Source organism: Alligator sinensis, unplaced genomic scaffold (assembly GCF_000455745.1).
Source record: "Alligator sinensis unplaced genomic scaffold, ASM45574v1 scaffold45_1, whole genome shotgun sequence".
Lineage (NCBI taxonomy): Eukaryota > Metazoa > Chordata > Crocodylia > Alligatoridae > Alligator > Alligator sinensis.
The window spans coordinates 1,234,525-1,241,953 of NW_005842267.1; the positions used below are offsets into that span (position 1 = coordinate 1,234,525).

A 7,429-nucleotide genomic window follows, 5' to 3' on the forward strand; every position below is an offset into this window, starting at 1 on the left:
CCTGCTGAAATCAGTGTGTATTAGGGCACTTTGAAAAATCCCAACATGCATCTATCAGTTTATTTAGATGCCTATATATTTTAAAAATCTCTCTCTAAAGACTGTAATTTTTTGTAAATAATGCATTATTTATACATAATCAAAGAGGTTTAATCCTTGGATTAAGGATTACTGTAAAGTGTCCTGAAATAAGTAGAAAGACCTGACTGACTTCCACAATTTTGGATTAATGCATGTGTAAATCTTAACTCATCTTAAACTGTGTTTCTTTACCAGTGACGACGTCATTATGCAAGTACTACTTGGAAATGTCTTCATAAAAGAATTTCTTCCACAACTAACATAGACCATCTAGGTGAGTTAAAGAACAAGCTGATGGCAAAACCTTTAAGAACTGTGAAAAAAAAAATTAACTAGTGGGAGGGGTGTGAGACTTCTAAGGAGAAGAAATGGTATCTGTGCTTCCTATTGTCACTGTGGTTGGGCTTTCAGGACTGAAGAGGCTCTAAAAATTATATACGAGTGTTGCCTTCTTTTGGACCATCCCTTGCTTGCCTACTCTTTTGCTTCTGACCACTTTTCCTCCCTTGAAATACCACCTTGGAAGGTCATATGTAACATGCAACTGTAAATATTTGGCAGACATTCCAAAGAGTGAACTGTGGTACACCTACTGAACTATGCAGGCATATAAACTGCATCTTGAGGATTTTAAAGGTTCTTAAAATCAATACTGGAGTTTTTTTGTATGAGCATTATCATCTCTCTTGTGGTTGATTAAGAGGACTTTAAAGGTCATCGTGTACTGCTTCAGAAGTGAAACACCTATAGCCTTCAGCAATATATTTTTTTCAACTGAGTTACATGATAAGTCAATGCAAAATAATGGGTTATATGGAAAATTAGAGAAAATCATGATGATAGCAGCTTCAGTACGTTAGTCAAGACCCCATTTTCACCAAATGATACAGATAAATGTAGGTGAAATTTTTTTAGCTGAAACATTAGTGATTTAGCTCCAGGAACTAGAGCCATCACTAGTAGAGGCACATAAAAGTTAGCGAAATTGCAAATCCTGTATTAGATGCTTAGGTCTTCTATAACATGCATGGGGACATTTCAGTACCTTTGGAACACAAGATATCAGCAGGCTGATCAGGGGTCTACCTAAAGTCACCAGGCAACTGCCTAGTTAGCCAGTATAAATTCCTGAGCAATTAAATCTTATGTCTAGGGTGCATTAGACAGGGCTACAAGTAGATATTTTCACCCCTGGGGTCCCTCATAGACTTGAAACTTGGCTGAAGGTAGGTATTTATATAATTTCTTTAAAAGGAACAGAGCTGGGGTCATTCTTCTTTTAAAAGTTAGGAAATGAAGCCCCCTTTTATACAACACTCATAGAAAATGGGAAACCCAAGGTCAACTCCATCCTCTCCCTGGGTGCGTTAAAACCTGTATGTTCCAGATCCCAGGTATCTTAACCATCAAGGTACTCTGAGGTACACTACCCACTGCCTGTTGAAGTTGTGCTCCTCTGAAAAAGAACATCAGTGAGAAAAAACAAGTGGAAGTGTCACTGTGTAGATTAGAGGTTAAACACTCTCCTGGGCCAGAGGAGTCCTGGGGTTTGCTACCTGCTCCTAGGGCAGTTCAAAGCAAAACACAAATAAATAAGTAAATAATCCTGGGATTAGGAACTAGAATCCATTACAATGCTACCAGATCAAGCTCCTCAAGGACATTGGTGGAAGAATGATCAATTCTGGATCTTGATATGTGCTGTCAAGACCAGGCAGTTTTGGGCACAGGTGCCTGTACATGGGAGGGGACACTGCTCCAATGTGCTGTAATTACAGTGCAGTGGAGCAGACTTGATTAATCGAGTCTGCTGGACTGTGCAAATTAGCATGGTCCCGCAGCCTGTGCGTCTCATATTCAGCGTCCCCACACTTCAAAATGGTGTGTGTGTGTGTGTGGGGGGGGGGGGCACTTTAATTAAACCTCATCAAACAAGCTATAGTAAAGTACCCCTGCCACCATTTTGAAGTGTGGAATGCCAAATACAAGAGATGCTGCGAGCACTTTAATTAGAATGGCTCTTGGACCACATGTAAAGACGCCAAACATTGTGTGCCTGGAGAATCTTGAAGTTCAGACAAAGGTGCATATGGAGTTTTTCCATCTCCTGGGTGGCATCAAAGTTAAGATACTATTTTCAGATTTCAATTTTGGCCTTAGCCATCTAAGTCTTTTGTTGGTCCTTAGAACTGGATCCAGATTCCAACAAAGTCAGTGGGAGTTTTTCTATTGACTTCAACAGAGTTTGGATCAGGTATGTAATGGACCATGAATTTAGAAATTCAAGAAAAATCCTTATTTCTAATTTTAAAGAAATACTTCCAATACCAAGATTTTATTTCAAAGGGACATTGGAAGCATATAATAGAACATATACATGTCACCCACTTTTACATGGTAGTGCACAGAATTATGGGCAGATTTCAGAGAAATCATGAATTCATGAGTTTAATTTTTACAGTGGATATTTAGCACAATGTGGATGAGGTATAACCAGGGGAAATGCTTGTTTTAAACTTAATTGGAATAGAAATTATATTCCCTATGAGAATATTAAACTTTAATGGTAGATTAGTGATTTGGCATAAAGGACTTAATAGTGACCATTTAAGTTTCACACTGTGCTTAATTCATGCTGCAAAAGATGAACATACGAGAGTTGGCTTTGAGTTTTCTAGTACTCTCAGCTTTTATCATAGCATATTAACTGGTTTTACAATAAGTGTTATTTAACTGTTATGATAAATTAGTTATAATGACATGATACTTATTATTATTCAATTCAGGACATTTTGATATGGACAGACTCTCACACTGAGAAACTAATTCAAGCAACTACCTCTTCACTGAAGGAAAAGAGCTAAAAGTGAGGGGACAGCTGAGGCTGATCAACACTAACGATAGCCTATGTTCTGAAGTTTTCACTAGGCTTGTCTACATTTTAGTAGGTTCTGGTAAGGATGGAGCTAAGCAACCCCCAACTACATCGTATTTATGCCCACAGGCACACACTGCCCCTAGGAAGATACTAGTGAGGCCTCTGTGCCCTCCATGTCTACTCTCAAATCCTTGGTCTCCAGCAAGCCTGAAAGTAGCTTCAGGGGATAATTGCAGAGCAAATTCATAGGTCTGGAGCACATCAGCAAGCACAGATGGGTGGGACATGTTCAGCTGCATCCTCACCAGGAACTCTCACCAGTACAGTGCACGCAAACTTCCTCTGAACATGTTTTTCCATATGCTGATTGCCTGTTTGCCCCAGACCTTGTCATCTCCTGCCTGTCTCTGATCCCTTTCTTTGGCCTTTCCATCTAATTTCCTCCTAACATAACCCTCCCCTCCACCAAAAGGATTTCAATAATCAGAAAAAACCAAACAAAAATGCAAACATCACATCGCTCACTCTGATTGCATCTTTTTATGCTTTCCCCTACCCCATTTCTGTCTTGTAACAGCACACTGTACTGTATACAGCTGAGGAATATCGCCAGTGTTACCATTCTATATCCTATTATCCCTCCACACACCAGGGCAGCCAAAAGTTTAAATTACAGTACTCATAACTGTTCTGTTTTACAGTGATCACTTCTACTCTAAGAGACCATTCTAGCAACTAATACAAGAGTTTAAAATCTCAGATTAGTTCATCATCAATTAAGAAGGTTCAGTTATAGGAATCAAAATCTTAACTTGCCCCAAGGCAGGAACTGAGCACGTGTAGAGGCCAGTCATACAAGCTAAGTAGGTAGTGGTCATCTGGTAACATCCTTTCATTCCTTTGCTCAGTTTCACTCCCTGTTAGGTCCCTCCTGGAGTGCGACTTCTCTAATTCCTTATTGTACATGGATCATGTTCCTTTTTCTTCAAAAAACTACAAGCTTCTTCAGTTAAAGTGTACAAAAGAAAGAGAACAAACTGTAATGTGATGTTAACTCTCATAAAATATACTATAATGTGAAAGGTACATACATAAATATAGCATGATAGATTTTTGTAGATTTGTTTTACATTGTTACATTTAGTTTACATTACAAAAATGGATGGTTTGATATCCAGAGTAACAAATTATTCTTAAAACTGTCTTGCCTTATTAATAAGGCTATGAAACATCACTATATGAAACCTGATTGCACAATAATAGTTTACCATGACAATTGTTTATGTATTCGAACAATAGAATACCTACAGAATAATTTGTCTGGGCTAATGGGATGTGCTATGATGGCATACCAGTTACCCAGGAATCTGTAACCTAAAAGTTAATATCTAAAGTCTTCTCCACAACAGAATGCTTAACAAGGAACCTTAAGTTAATATCTGTGTTCCTGTCTAAAAATACCTTGCAAATTCTATTTTGTATAGCTCTATGTTTTACAAAAAAAGCTAGCCTAACACCCTGGAAAAGGGATGCAAGATCCCACTTTAGGAGAATGGTAATGAACGTATAAGCTATAAATGTCTGTGAGACATCACAGACTACAATAGGCTATGAGAACTGAAACAAATTGCACTGTATTGTGTTTAATTTGGTTTCAGATATTTAAGAATGGATCCTTTCCTGAGACCTGGAGACAAGAATTGCTAGCAAATTGTGGATTTCAGCTAGAGAGGAGAATTTGATCTACATAACCAAACCAAAGTAATATGTAATGCATTTTTGATTATTTTAAAACAAAAGCTTCAACTAAAAATAAATGATCTGTTTCAGGTGCAGGAGTCCTTGCAAACATTAGTCTTTATTTATAAGAAGGTGAATTATATCTAATAGCTTGAATGTAGAAAATAATTGTAAAAATAATTTGCAACAAGAGTCTTTAAAAGATGCTCATCATATTTCTGGTCTGTAAAAGAAACAGCAGATTTAAATTGGGGACTTTTCTATTTTCAAGTTTGTGTTTTTATAGCCAGCCAAGACAATTTGTTCTTGGCTTTTTTTCCCCCTTTAGTGTTGGGAGAGCTGCCATGCAGAGCAGCACTTCCATTTCTTGGAGGACACCAACAAAGAAACTCATCTCAACATTACAGATAGCACATAATCAATTATAAAAAAGATTATAATCCCACTCCCTCTTCTGTGACTGCAGAGAGCCACAATGCAGCCAAACTAGTGAAGCTCCATGTAAGGATTCAGGAGTTTATGTGAAGTTTGCAAAGGGTGTCAAATGCTTGCTACATAACTTGAAGTCCTGATGCAGAAGGACTTCCCATCATCCCAAACAGTGAGACTTTAGGGTCTGGTTAATTGTAAACCAGGAAAGAAGCAACATGGATCCACTGAGCCACACTTTCTTATGTAAGAAATGAACCAGAAGGAAGGCATGGATCACCTGCACTGCAGTTCTGTGGCCTGAATAAGAAGAACAATTCCTTTCACCAAGTGAACTTCAAATAATGAAGGCACGAACAGTCAAATACTTAGGAAAGGAAAGCACATTGAGTGATAAGTAACAATGATTAAGTCCATTAAGTTACAGCAGTTGGAAGGTCTTCTTTGGGGAAAAAAATAGAGAGAAAGGTTTGGTGTGCAAAGTAATATAGTAATTTGCCTAGACTTATGTAAAGTTTTGCATCAAAACATCTCAGAAAGAAACTTTATAGGGAAACTGAAAATGGTTATTTGCTTACAGACTGACTGCATATAACCAAAAGGCAAATATGAAAGATACATCAAAGCAAGGAGAAATGTGAGGGGAGATACTTTTTCCTTGAGAAAATTGTGTTCTGATTTGCAGATGTTATAGCAACCTCCAAGATACTTCAGCAGCATAGAAAATAGATCTGAATTGCAAAATGCTAGGGAGATCTTAAAAACAGTTCAAAGAAAAGTTACACTAATGAAGGAAAATCATAGTTACCTAGGAATAGGCATTTCTATGATGTCCATTGCTAAATTATCTGGGGGCTTCACAGTATTCTCACGGTTTAAGGAGCTATTTTTTATCTTCACCGTACAGAGAATGAAGTGAAGAAACAGTGAAGACTGCCAGGATTTTTACATTTGGATGCCTCAAATTGGGAAGCATGTACAGTATTTAAGATTTCAGGCAAAAGTGGCTTGACTTTCAGAAGTACTGGGAATCCCAAAGATTGAAACATTTTGTCTAGTTGACTTCTTCAAACATTAGAGTGTTTTTACTACAAAGCTGGGAATAAACCCAGATGATTTACTTTAAACCCAAGGCCACTGATGAAGCCAACTGCTGGACTGCATCAAGATCCATTGAAATTATAATGGCTCAGGTTTCTACACTTCATTTGACTTCTAAGATACTACGTCATCAATGGAAAAGTTTACTGAAGATTCTGTCAGTAAAAAAAGGTCAAAAAGGGATTAAATATAAAATACAGTATTAAAAATAATATTACTAGTCTGTCACAATGAAAAAGTCAGAATTTATAGTCCGTGATAAGAAGTTATAGAAGTTTGATGTACAGATTGGGTAAAACGTCATTTTTTTAGGATAAAATATTTGAGATTTAATAACATAAATGAGGCAAAATGGGTTATTTACAGCAGTTGAGAATTGACTAACAAGAAACTATAGTTTGAAGTCATAAATAGGTTCATCATTGGAAACTTGCTTAACAGCATGGGCAATTAGACAGTGGAATGATCCACTAAGAGAGAGTACTGTAGTACCATTAATAGTGCAATAATATAATTTGAGTGCACGGAAGGTGAAATGAAAGGTAGACTATTTGTTGTGACTGACATTTCTCCTGTCATGTGGTAGTTTTTCACAGTCACTGTACACTGAAATTTGATATGTAAACTGTCAGCCTAAATGGGATTTCTTTTTCTAATGACATGATCTGGATATATATATGTTAAGTGTAAATGAGCCAAAAGTAACTTTAGGTTTAGTTTTCTGATTAGTACCAATAAAAACACAGGTAAATTTCGCTGTTCATTTTCCCCCCTTCTTAGTTTCTCCTGTTACTATTTTTTAATTACTTATTCTTTTGTATCATTGTCTCACAGGATCTGTTCCTATACTCACTCATGCATCTGTAGTTTTCCTTATGTGAGAAGTTTTATTAAAGGAAAAAATGGGACAACTCATTCAAATAAAGTTACTCCCATAAGTACTGTAAGGATCAGACTTTTAGTCATTAAAAACAATAACAGTGTGAAAGAGCTAAGAGGTTGCACTTTTGAAAGGGAGGTTACCACACATGCACTGTAGATCTCTTTTTACAACCCTTTTATAGGTTATGTAATTTCATTGCCATCAAAGACATCCAGTAATGATACAAAATGACATTGGATGAGGTCCATGCATAGCAGTATCCCATACATGTCAATGAATGTATCTTGCACTTGCATAAAGTGACTTCTAAACTTCCA

The 7,429-nt window shown here is 37.0% G+C and overlaps 1 long non-coding RNA gene across 1 annotated transcript in view; it reads left to right on the forward strand.

Moving 5' to 3' along the window:
- The window catches only part of LOC112550959, a 42,552-nt gene extending 37,841 nt beyond the window's left edge, over nucleotides 1-4,711 (forward strand). The window contains exons 2-4 of the long non-coding RNA XR_003095045.1: nucleotides 277-355; nucleotides 2,868-2,947; nucleotides 4,618-4,711. This is a non-coding gene — a long non-coding RNA (uncharacterized LOC112550959). The remainder of the gene's footprint in view (nucleotides 1-276; nucleotides 356-2,867; nucleotides 2,948-4,617) is intronic.
- Nucleotides 4,712-7,429: the final 2,718 nt, after the last annotated feature.